We start from the raw sequence: 10,962 nt of genomic DNA, 5'->3' as shown, positions 1-10,962 counted from the left end.
TTGTAACCCATAGAGTGTTACATTTTCAGTCATAGTTTGAAACTTGCAGACAAAACAAAAAGGTCAAATACTTTAGTCAGTTGTCCTTCAAATAAAAGCATGATTTTTTTTGCCTTATTTTTTGACTGTAAAATTTCAAAATGTATGACATTTAGGGTGATTACCTTCCACTACATGTTGCTGAAAAGGAACCGAGAGCAATTCCAATCCCTCACTTTTAGTAGGTGTCCACTGGATTGAGTCCTGACGTTGATGTCAAGTTGCCATGGAGCTTCTGGACCTTCTTCAGTCCGACTTTTACAGTCTAGCCCGGAGGGCTTACGAGCGATGACAGCAAGTCCGACCCATTCACATTGTCCATGCAAAATTCCAGCTCGTGTGCCAACATTACCATCGCAGCTATCACCAGGACAACATGTGGATTGTGTTAGGAGGAAAGAAACCACATTTGACAGATCTACAGCTGGACAGTGTGTATGGCCGCAAATCTACACTTCACCATCAATGACTCTTAATCAGCTTGATGGTGCTGTGATTCCCGCTTCCAGCGCCAGGTTTCACTTTCAGAACATTTGCAAGCAGACAGCCAGGAATTAGATTTGGGATTAAGGTACGTTTGTGTGTGTGAGTGGTTTCACATCAGCTCTCCATCACTCTAATTGGAATGGATGAGTCAACCCCAACGCCGTCTCAGTGTCCGTTCATCAATATGTTGATGCGACCTGTTTACAATATTCAACAACTGCTGCTTCTGTTATTATAATTATGCTGTGTGTGTTGTGCATGCATTGGGTTTGAAATTGACTCGTCAAAGTCAAAGTCTTCTTTATTATACTTATATTTATTTATTCATATTATATTTATTATACTTATTTCATGTCTTTACTCATTCACTGTGAGTAAAGTCAGGTGAAGGACATTTTCTTGACAAGAGTGATAGAATATCGCGTAAAAGGCATAGCGAGAGATAATTACATAAGAAGCATATATAAGTAAAAATCTGTCCAAATTTTTAAAATTGAAAATATGATTATGGCAGAAAAGAAATCTTAAAAATGTGAAGTGACAGTTAGCTTTTTGGGGAAAACTAAAATAGTATAGCAATCCAAACTTTCAATTTTCTTCGAGCCAGTTTCTTGGCATCTTTTCTTGGCTGCAGGTATGTTCATGTTTGGGTAAATTCTGCCTTGAAGAGATTCTACTGCAGGTGTTCATCAGTGCGACAAGTCCTATGCGATGTTTTGTCAATTTCCATCACAGAGAGCAGCTGCTCACACAGATATGTGCTTCCAAACATTTTAACTGCATCTCACAAATTGCAGGTTAACTTAATCTCAGTTTACCATTGCGCCATTAAAAAGATGTGAACCGTCTCTTTAATGTGTTCATATGTCGGGACTTTATGTAATAGTTATTTTTTTTGGGGGGGGGGGGGGGTGAATCTAACACAATGAGTTACAAATATTATCTATGCTCTTAAGTCTGAGTAAGAATCAGTAGTGTATGCAGTGCATGAATGTGAATTAAAGAGTACTGGAACACACGATGAAGGCAAACATGTTGTCAATGGTTTGGATACTTGCACACAGGGTCATCCCTCGTGGGAAGGTGGAAGTGAGTTTGGACGAAAGGTGGAAGTGGATGTGGACAAGTGGTAGATTAGAAACAGGAAGGGGCCAAGGAGTGAGCCCTGGGGAACACCAGAGGAAAATGACGAATGAAGGGGGGAAAAAAACATGACCATGTGTTGAAACCAATCTAAGGGTTGCTCCAAAAATACATTCTTTAAAACACAAATTAACTTCCGCAACTCCAGCTTCTAACCTTGAGAACCGGCGCTAATTAAAACGAATGAACGTATCTATTGTGGTGCAAAAACAATCGCCCAAGAGTCCCCTTCTCTTGTCAACATGGCTCGTTTCACGGGTGAAAAATGGTGAATATGTCACCCCCTTTCACAGCTGGCCCTTACAAGTGCGCAGATGATGAATGCCTTTATTTCCAATTCTTTCTAATGAGTTCCTCTTCCATATTGCAGGCTCATTATGAGAAAGGGGATCTCTGCATTACTGAGAATAATAGGTAATGATAATACCCCGCTAATGACTGTGATAATTGTCCTTTAATGCACATTCTGTGTGCTATTTCTATCCTGCTCATTCTTTGATGTTTTTCTTTATGGGGCAGTAAACGCCTGACATCTACAAAAGTCATTGCTTATCTTAAGAGACACATTGAAGCAAAGTATTCATATTTTGTTGTTATGTCACCCATGTCACCAAATCAGAAAGAGTGTTCTGACTTGCCAGATAAAATATTGTGCAACAATGTGCGCTCAGCAGTCTGCAAACTCTCTTTATACACCCATCGTACTGCGTCGTTATATCACGTCATTAAATATTTGTCATTTTAAAAGAATTTAAATAAATAAACACATTTGATGGCTTTTCATGGGAAAATATTTAATAGAGGACCTACTTGGAAAATATAAATTTACACTCGAAGATTGGCGCAGGCAATATTGCTTTTATGAATAATGTATACATATTTTAATTTAGTGCTGCTGCCCTTTAAACTGCATATGCGGTGTGAAGATTACAATGCTCCGGATGGTGCCAGTTGTCCCCCACACTCCTTAGAAACTTGCATAAGTGGCTTTATTTTTCTATGAATTCAACCATGGCTAGATTTTGCATTTTATTTTCTCTCTTCTTAACACAGACAAACCATAAGACAGTCCTCGTTGTCTCCACATATGTGACTGTCCTGTGCAGGCTGCAGCTTCCTCATTTTGACGTTAATTAAATTTCCAAACTGCCCTTGGGGCAGAGACCTCACACCTCCAAACGTTCAATTCCCATGATTGAATTTCATCTCTCTCTGGACCTTAACGTTGCCCACTCCCGAATGGCAATGGATAGACGCTGTATACATCATGGGGGCGAAATGGGAGGACAAAGAAAAATTCCGATAGGTAGAATTTCAGTATGAACAACAACAAAAATTAAATAAATCAAATAAGACGACCCCCCCGCTTGACTTTTTGAATGGTAGTCTGCTGTTGATTTGTTTACATTTGGATTTGATGCATGTCTAGGGGCCGATTTAATGATAAAAAAAAAACTCTTTGCTGGAGAAGCGTCACAAGCACAAAAGACAATACCAACAGAAAACACCTCCGGCTGTATTAATTATTTTTTCCATTTTCTTCTTGTTAAAAAACATTAGCATGGCATTTTGTGTATCATTGATGAATTAACCATATAATAATTTTATGCCGAGTTTAACATTTCCCCCGGTGGCGCACATACGTCCTCCCAGTCAGGGACAGTTATGATCTCATCGCCCAATCCTTCTTCAACGGAGCGTGACGATGGAAGTAGAGTGTGTGGACTCGTCAAGGCCGTGGCCGGTGCCGCAAAAGGGCCACGGTGAGGCTGAGGGATGACGTGGCGTTATGGCTACGATGGCTCACTGAACGTGTTAGCCGAGGATGAGCGATGGCTGCGTGCTTTCACACCTCAAATAGCCTTTGCCATTTTCCTTGTTTTCACTTGCTTCATTCATTCCAATTCTCACTCCTCCTACAACTTTTTTCTCTCCCATTTATCACCTTCAGCACTCCCAGCAGGTCAACATACAGTGTGTGTGTGTGTGTGTGTGTGTGTGAGAGAGAGAGGAAGTGTATTTTACTTGCTGCTATCTTTCAGCAAAGGTGAGTGTCTTGGGTCTACGGTGTGTGTGAGATGACCTCAGGCTTGAAAGTGCTGAGAAGAAGTTGAATGACTAATTGCTTGTTTGGAAGGTTCAAGTTTCAGCCCACACAACCAAGTCTACTGTTTCTACTTTTTTTTTTTTAAATCAAAGATTCTGCACTCCACTGATGTGTAGTGGATGTGCTGAAATATTGAGACCAGCCCTCTGAATTTATTGAACAAATCAATTCTTTGTTGCTCAGACAATTGGGTGTTGAAAGTAGGCTCAAAGTGCCCATTTGGCACTCAACAATCTCTTGCACGGCGGATTCCACCTAGTCCGTTATACTTCCGTCATGTCGAGTGCGTCTCTCCTGTGCTGAATTTAAAGGGAATAATGAGAGCTGCTCTGATTCCCACAACGGCGCAAACACCCCTTTGTAACTGCATCCGTCTATGAAAATGCCAAAAGAAAGACACTACAGTCGGATTATGTCAACAAAAAGTTTTTGAGGAGAAAAGAGAATGCTCGGAGAAGAAAGTCAATATTTTGACAAGAAAACGTTGCATTAAAGAGTGCATGCCAGTTGCTCACTGAAAGCAACACAACCTAAGCTGACATCACAGGGATTAGTATTCCAATTAACATTGTGCCTTCTAAAGATAAAAGCAGCCTTTCAGCATCTTTCATCATGGCAGTACTTTGAAAATATTTGGTCACTGCTCTGCGTGGACTAGCAAAAACATGTCTTCAAATAGCGAAATGATGAAACACACACAAACACACACACAAGCAGGACCAGGTGAAATTCAGGAGGCAGCCTTAAGATTTTATTGGGTTGCCTGGCAACTTCAGTTAGGTTGCCTCACATCAAAACAAAAAAACACACGCACGCATGCACACACACACACACACATGAAGCTTAGATTCGATTCCATTTTTATGAGGCTTCCTTCCAAGAGAAACAATCATCCATCATTGTGCCTTACGGCTCCTTGAGACACACTGCATTGTTTTTGGGGGGTTTTGTTTTAAAGGTGAAACTTACTCGCTCGCACAGCTGAAGACCGGCTCGGAAACGTAGCCGCAGCACCTTGGGTTACGATTTTGGCCGTGAGCAAATAACACGTCTATTGTGCGGGCGAGCCGAGCACACAGAGAAAGAAAGGCTGAAATTCCTGGAATGGAAAAAAAAAAAAAAAAAAAAATGGAGGTCAAAGCAAAGTGTGTGGATTTTTTAACATTTGAAACTGAAATTAGAGTGAATACCAATGTGGCAATTCAGTATTGCATTAACATTTGCAATGACCTTCTACAACACCACTTGCACAATAAATAGTATGATTATAACAAATATTCTGCCGTTTCAAGCATTGGCGGCGCTAGGAATTTTGTCTTGGGGGGGCTGTAGGGTCCCAACTAATGGCATGACTGCATCAAAACACCAACTTCTTCACCTGTTGCTTTCTACCACGTGTCTGTGTTATTAATACCAATCCACATGATTGGCACTTAATTGACTTCAAGCGATTTTGTGGAGCGGTAAAGCCGACGATCCGACTAATCTGCCCAACCCCTGCAGAGCTATTTGCGTTGTCTTATTCCGCGTGTTACCAAAATAGAGGTCTCTTCCCGGTAAAGAGAAAATATATGCAAATCTGGTTTATGACATAAAACCCCACCTTGCTGTGTTGCTATTATTTTGTGTTCACATCTGTACTTCCTTTGCATTTCCCACGGCGGGGGAGCGAGTGGGGTGGCTCACCCATGCCTGAGCGCTGCAGGGGAGGCTCCTCACATCACAGCACAAAAAGGAAATCTGCACTGAAAATGACCTGATTTGAATTGATATATGCGTACTAAGTATACAGCTTACAGTCAAGCGCGTTGCTTTATTCAACAAAGAAACGTATTAACGGGCTGGTGCTGGTACCGCTGTGCAACACACACACAGAGCTGAGTGTGGAGCCTGATGGTGGTCCATTCACTGAGGGATAAACAGATAATTGAACCGGGGATGTGATGATTAAGGCACACAAAAGGACAAAAACACACTGCTGTCATTCATTTTTACTTCCCCCAGTCTTGATTCAAGTGACTCCAATGTTGATTTTGAAACTACTGTGTAGAAAACAAAAAACAAAAAAGAGGATAGAAGAGTTCAAGGCTGGATTCCAGTGAGTTTGTTGTTTGGACACCCACAGATTCCAACATGGTGTCGGCATCTCAGTGCGCTTTTGAAAAAGGAAAGTAAAATAAACACAAACAACAGCCACTAATAATGGAAGAGGACTTAAGGAGTAAAGTTCCCTTTTACTCTTTTCTTAGGGATCCATGTATGTGTCTTGTCAAAAATGAAGAATATTTGTAATTGGCCTTGGTGAAGTTCTGCATTCCACTAGCTGCCTTTTCAACTGGTTTGCTGCAGAAATTCCGCAGTGTGTGGTTCAACTCAATTTTTCTTCTTCCTTCTTGTATTTATGCCTATTCTACTGTATCTTTTAATGACAGCATAGACTAGTTCGGAAAATCGACATCATATCAATCCGTCAAACTATTAAAACTATTTATCCTTGAAATATAAACCAAATAAGTCTTGTTGTCATCTCTCATCTTTGGATATATTTGGATTTATTTAGTTAACAAGCCAAGTTGAAAAGTGTTTAAATGCACAAAAAAGTGACACCATTTTTTTCCCCAAACATTGAAGCTTAAAGTGGAAAATATATATATATTTTCAGTGGGAGCCACATTCCAAACAGCACCTCATATTCTGAGTCATATTTCCAAATCCAACCCATGGGACCACTAGTTGCTCCAGTGGTTCTAGCTGGCTGAGCTGCCCTCCTTGACCACCTGCAGGACAGCTGTGCGCCGCTGCAGCCTGCCACGTCTCCCATATCAGCCGAGAACGCCCCAAGAGGAGAAGCAAGCGCGCATCGTCCACCCACCCACAGATCCACGCGCACACGCTCAACTGATGCGCACGCCCTCCCTCCCTCCCTCCCTCCACAATCTCTCGCTGGAGTAAAGTTATCTTTCTCTGCTCTCTCTCGTTTTGGGTTTTACACACCCTCCCTCCCTCCCTCCCTCCCCTTTCTTTCCTCTCCCCGGGGGAGGCACACATTGTCTGTGGCGCAGTGTCCGGTTTCAAGCCATGCTGCGCGGCGCGCTCTCCTACGTGGGTCAGAAATAGAAGCGAGAGGTCCGGGAGGAGGTTCTGCTGAGAGACACTTTGGCTGAGGCTCAGATCCTGTCCCGAGCACAGACGCGGCGGCGCAAATTGGGGATATACGCATATTTGTTCTTCTCTCATCTACTGCACGGACAAGACACGCAGCGTGGATCTCAACTAAATGACTACGAGTTGACCACCTCACCAGGTAAGCAAACCAGTAGTCATTTCATCTCTTTCTGACATTGTTAAATATTGCACCTTATTCATTGACTTTTTTTTCTTGTTTTAAACATTCACTGGGCTGAACTTGCGTCATCTATGCAACATGCACTGATGATTAAACAGCCGCACATTGAGTCAAGTCCGTTTTGGAGAAGTTTTTAAATGATGCTTCGCCTCCTGTGACCACTTGGTGGCGCTGGCAGAGTGCCGGCCCCTCCAGCATGTTTGGCCCATTCAACAAATAGTGTTTGACTTCTATCTAATATTTTATGACAGTAGAAAATAGTGATGCAAAATGTACATGAGCTGAAGACTGAAGTATTACTTGATATTACTTGTCATAGATAAATAAACGTTTTCCACTCTTCAGTGGCTTTAACAGCTTTGTAGAGTAGTTTGCTTCAAAGAATTCATTTTAATTTGCCTTATCTGCTTGAAAGCACTTGTCTTTGCTTTACTCTGTTCTGCATACAAAAATGGAGCTGTTGCTTTGATAAATGCACAAAGTGTACTTTTTGTGTTTTTATTTCTGTTTGTCTGTAACCCTTTAAAGAAGCACATGGATGACATTGCATTCTGTCTGTCCATCTGTATCCATCGATTGATTTATCTATCAAAGCAGGAACTTTTTTTTAGAATAGAATAGATCTTTATTGTCATTGTCACACGTACAACGAAATCTAAAAGTGCCAACCGATCAGCGCATAAAATGAAAAAAATAAATAGAATAAAAAGATAAAAAATACAAGCTAAAAACCCACAGAAGAACATACACAGACATAATCGTTTTTTTTAGCGGCATAAATTCATTTCTGTCCGATTTGCCACTTGCAAAACAGCACTGTTCCTTCAACACCTGATGAAATGATGTCACATGACCGATGTGAACTACACCACACATGAGGCTTGAGAAAGTCACAGCAAGGACCACACTGTTTAAGTGCCATCAATCTATTCATCTATTAAAAGAAACTTTCGTACATCTATTTTTGTAATACTTTTTTCCATTGTCCTTGTCGTGCTAGCAACAGTCATCCTGCGCTAATAATACAACCTCAGACCCTGGAGGATGCACAAGACCGCCATCCAGATGGAGGAATTAGTTTAGACTTCCAGTATCCTGGTCTTTATTAGATGCAGAAGTTCTTCAGGGATGGCGCGGGAAAAATGCAAAGTGACAACGTGAAAGAACTGAATGAGAGATGTCAAAATATGAGAAATCATCCTGCGCTCCTGGATGATTGCAATCTATATTCTTAAAGCCTCAAATTCCTTTGCATCATGTCCAATCAGTATGATGGCTATTTAAGTCCAGACACGCAAACACAGCAATTAGTTTCGCCCGAAGAATTCCTTGATGACAATGACCCTTGTAACTCTGGTGGGTTGTGGGGTTGCTATGACGACCACATGAATGAGGAGGCTATTGTCGCTGACCTTTGTGGTATGGCTTCCCTTGGGGGGGGGTGCTTCCAGTCCCACTGGGAGTGAAAGTGGACAGGCATTATCATGCACATGTAAACTAAACAGTCATTACCCTCTGGCCCGATCACTGCTCTTTTGTTGGCTTATTTATCTGACATATGCACCATGGGGCTTTGGGCTATTTTGTTTTAACCTACACACACACACAGACACACACTCCGTTCGGGTTTTATCTCCGTGCCAAGGCGCTTATTTTTAGTTTTTCTTTGTTATGGCCCATTAACATTAGATGTGTTCGAACTGAGCTTAAAGCAGATTTTTCAAAAATATGAAATATAAACCTTTTCAGCAGTTTGTGTGTAATGTTCCAATCGTGAAATCGCCAGTGCCTAATGGTCCAGCGTACATTTTCAAGCGGAATGCATAAGTTTGTAAAACAATACATTCGGTGATGCTGGTTTACTTAATGTTCTTACTTTCATTTATTTTTTAAAAGGAAAACCTTGTAAAATGACTTATGGGTTTCAGATTCCTACGCCAATCCCTCAACTGTGTTTCTATTTGATCCTTGTCGTATCAATTTATTCCTGCCACTTTAAATTGGACTACATGAAATCGAGAAAGTAAAGCTAGTCAAAAATCTCCCCGCTGTGTCTTCTCCCCTAATCTGCCGTTCTCTATTTATACACTATAACCACATTATGCCCCCCCCCCCCCCGACCCCCCTTTACCCCGCTGCCACTGATGAGTTCATTCCACTCAAAAACACTTCTTCCAAATATCGATGCGACAAGGACCCTGTGGTGTTGTTCTTTGAAGAGAACAGCGACATTATTTGCTACTTGATTTCTGTAGGGGGTGGAAAGTTGTCAGGATAAAAGCTAACAGGTCTCTCCTCATCGCTGATACTTAAGAAGGACGTTGCCACGGTGACCAGTCCATCAGTGGACTGACCACTTGAGGATGAGAAAGGCTTTTGTCCAGGCCAGACAGTTGCCATAGAGATTATTTAGAAGCTATCAAGTAAGTCTTTTTCATTTACACGCACAAACCACAATATTAGGTACACCTAGCGGGGTTGTGAAAATAATGCTCATTTTGATTGACAGCTGTTGGAGGTCAGTGGAGTTCATGATTCCAGCAAGCATTTTATCCAATGTAATGCTGGCTACGCTATTAACTCAGCTGTCACTACTGTGTCTATCCAAGAATAAATGTCTGTGGTTTGTCGCAAACATGTCTACATGTCAGGAGGAATTAGCGCCACTTAAGCAGCATTGACCTGCCAGCACTGTTACTGCGTGGAAATTCTCTCCCGTTCCTCACAGCTCAACCTTAAACTCCCCTCAAATAGCAGCGGGATCTTTTTTTTTTTAAGCAAGATGCCTGTAAAGAGGCGGATGGGCGCTATTTGGGTCATCATTAAATAATCCCCAAAGCTGAGGTTTTCAAAGGAGGATCAAGTCAAGAGGCTGTTGGAAAGGTTCAAGAAAAAACGAGCTACGCCGTCATTTTTTTTTCCAAGATGATAATATAACTTTTATTAATTGGTTGAAATATTACATAGAATAATTTATATTTTTCTATGTAGTATTGTGATATTCAGCAGACACTATTATATTTATTTTTAATTTTGTCATTTCCAAACTTACACCAATGCAAGTGTAATTTTAAAAAAAAATAGCAACAAAAATTGGACGCAATCTCAATAGTAAGCTATTTTTAAAATAGCCCCGTGGGCAAATCATACGATCCTTTGAGAGACCCTTGTGGGCGATTGCTGGTCTAGTAGAGCAGAGGTCGGTCGCCACGGTAATTGTTTTCAGTTTCAATTAATTCACTTCAAGTGTTAGAGTTGCATACTTAATAGTGCCGGGGTGACTGAGGTTTACTACACTGTAGAATTTACTAAAACGTTACAAAATAGGAAATAGATAATCTAAAAAAAATCTTAAATATCATTATTATTATTTTCTTTAACGATTGAATCCATAATAAGTAGGTTTGCTTGTTAATCGTTGTGTATAATGTGCCAGTTTGAATTCTACTGTCAAATACTCATGCTGCCCTATTTATTGGAAATAGGAAGGCATTTGGAACCTAAGCAACAGCATCGTTAGATAGCGACACTTGACTAGTTTATTTCCCTAGACGCACAACAGATTTATCCCGCGCTCCATGATTCACTGAGGTAAAGCGGGACGGCCTCCTGAGAGACTGCAACATGTGCTGCTATGTACGTATAGTCACTTCAATTAGCACTAATGTGTGTCTCATGTTTTTCTTTTGCTTTCACATTAGAGGAAGGTTGTGTGAGATTGGTTGTTTTTCTGACTGTGGGGGGGGCATAATAAGGCACCCCGCTTTGATGTGTTTAGCTTGATCAGTGTACGTGCGTAAATACAAAAAAATCCTGGAGTCAAAATGAAAACATATAACTT

At 41.1% G+C, this 10,962-nt stretch overlaps 1 protein-coding gene and 1 long non-coding RNA gene across 3 annotated transcripts in view; one reads left to right on the top strand and one right to left on the bottom strand.

Moving 5' to 3' along the window:
* Window positions 1–4,002: 4,002 nt before the first annotated feature.
* The window catches only part of LOC119139145, a 72,245-nt gene continuing 65,285 nt past the window's right edge, over window positions 4,003–10,962 (bottom strand). Inside the window, exon 3 of the long non-coding RNA XR_005101306.1 lies at window positions 4,003–4,874. This is a non-coding gene — a long non-coding RNA (uncharacterized LOC119139145). The remainder of the gene's footprint in view (window positions 4,875–10,962) is intronic.
* The window catches only part of sema5a (sema domain, seven thrombospondin repeats (type 1 and type 1-like), transmembrane domain (TM) and short cytoplasmic domain, (semaphorin) 5A), a 69,235-nt gene continuing 64,959 nt past the window's right edge, over window positions 6,687–10,962 (top strand). The window contains exon 1 of one of the 2 annotated variants that reach the window (XR_005101305.1): window positions 6,687–7,079. The gene's annotated coding sequence lies outside the window, so the exon portion shown is untranslated. The remainder of the gene's footprint in view (window positions 7,080–10,962) is intronic. The other variant, XM_037279561.1, reaches the window with a different exon arrangement.

This window comes from Syngnathus acus, chromosome 20 (assembly GCF_901709675.1).
Source record: "Syngnathus acus chromosome 20, fSynAcu1.2, whole genome shotgun sequence".
NCBI classification, from domain to species: Eukaryota; Metazoa; Chordata; class Actinopteri; order Syngnathiformes; family Syngnathidae; genus Syngnathus; species Syngnathus acus.
The sequence above is the reverse complement of the archived record's forward strand: the minus strand, read 5'-3'. Positions and strand labels throughout refer to the sequence as shown.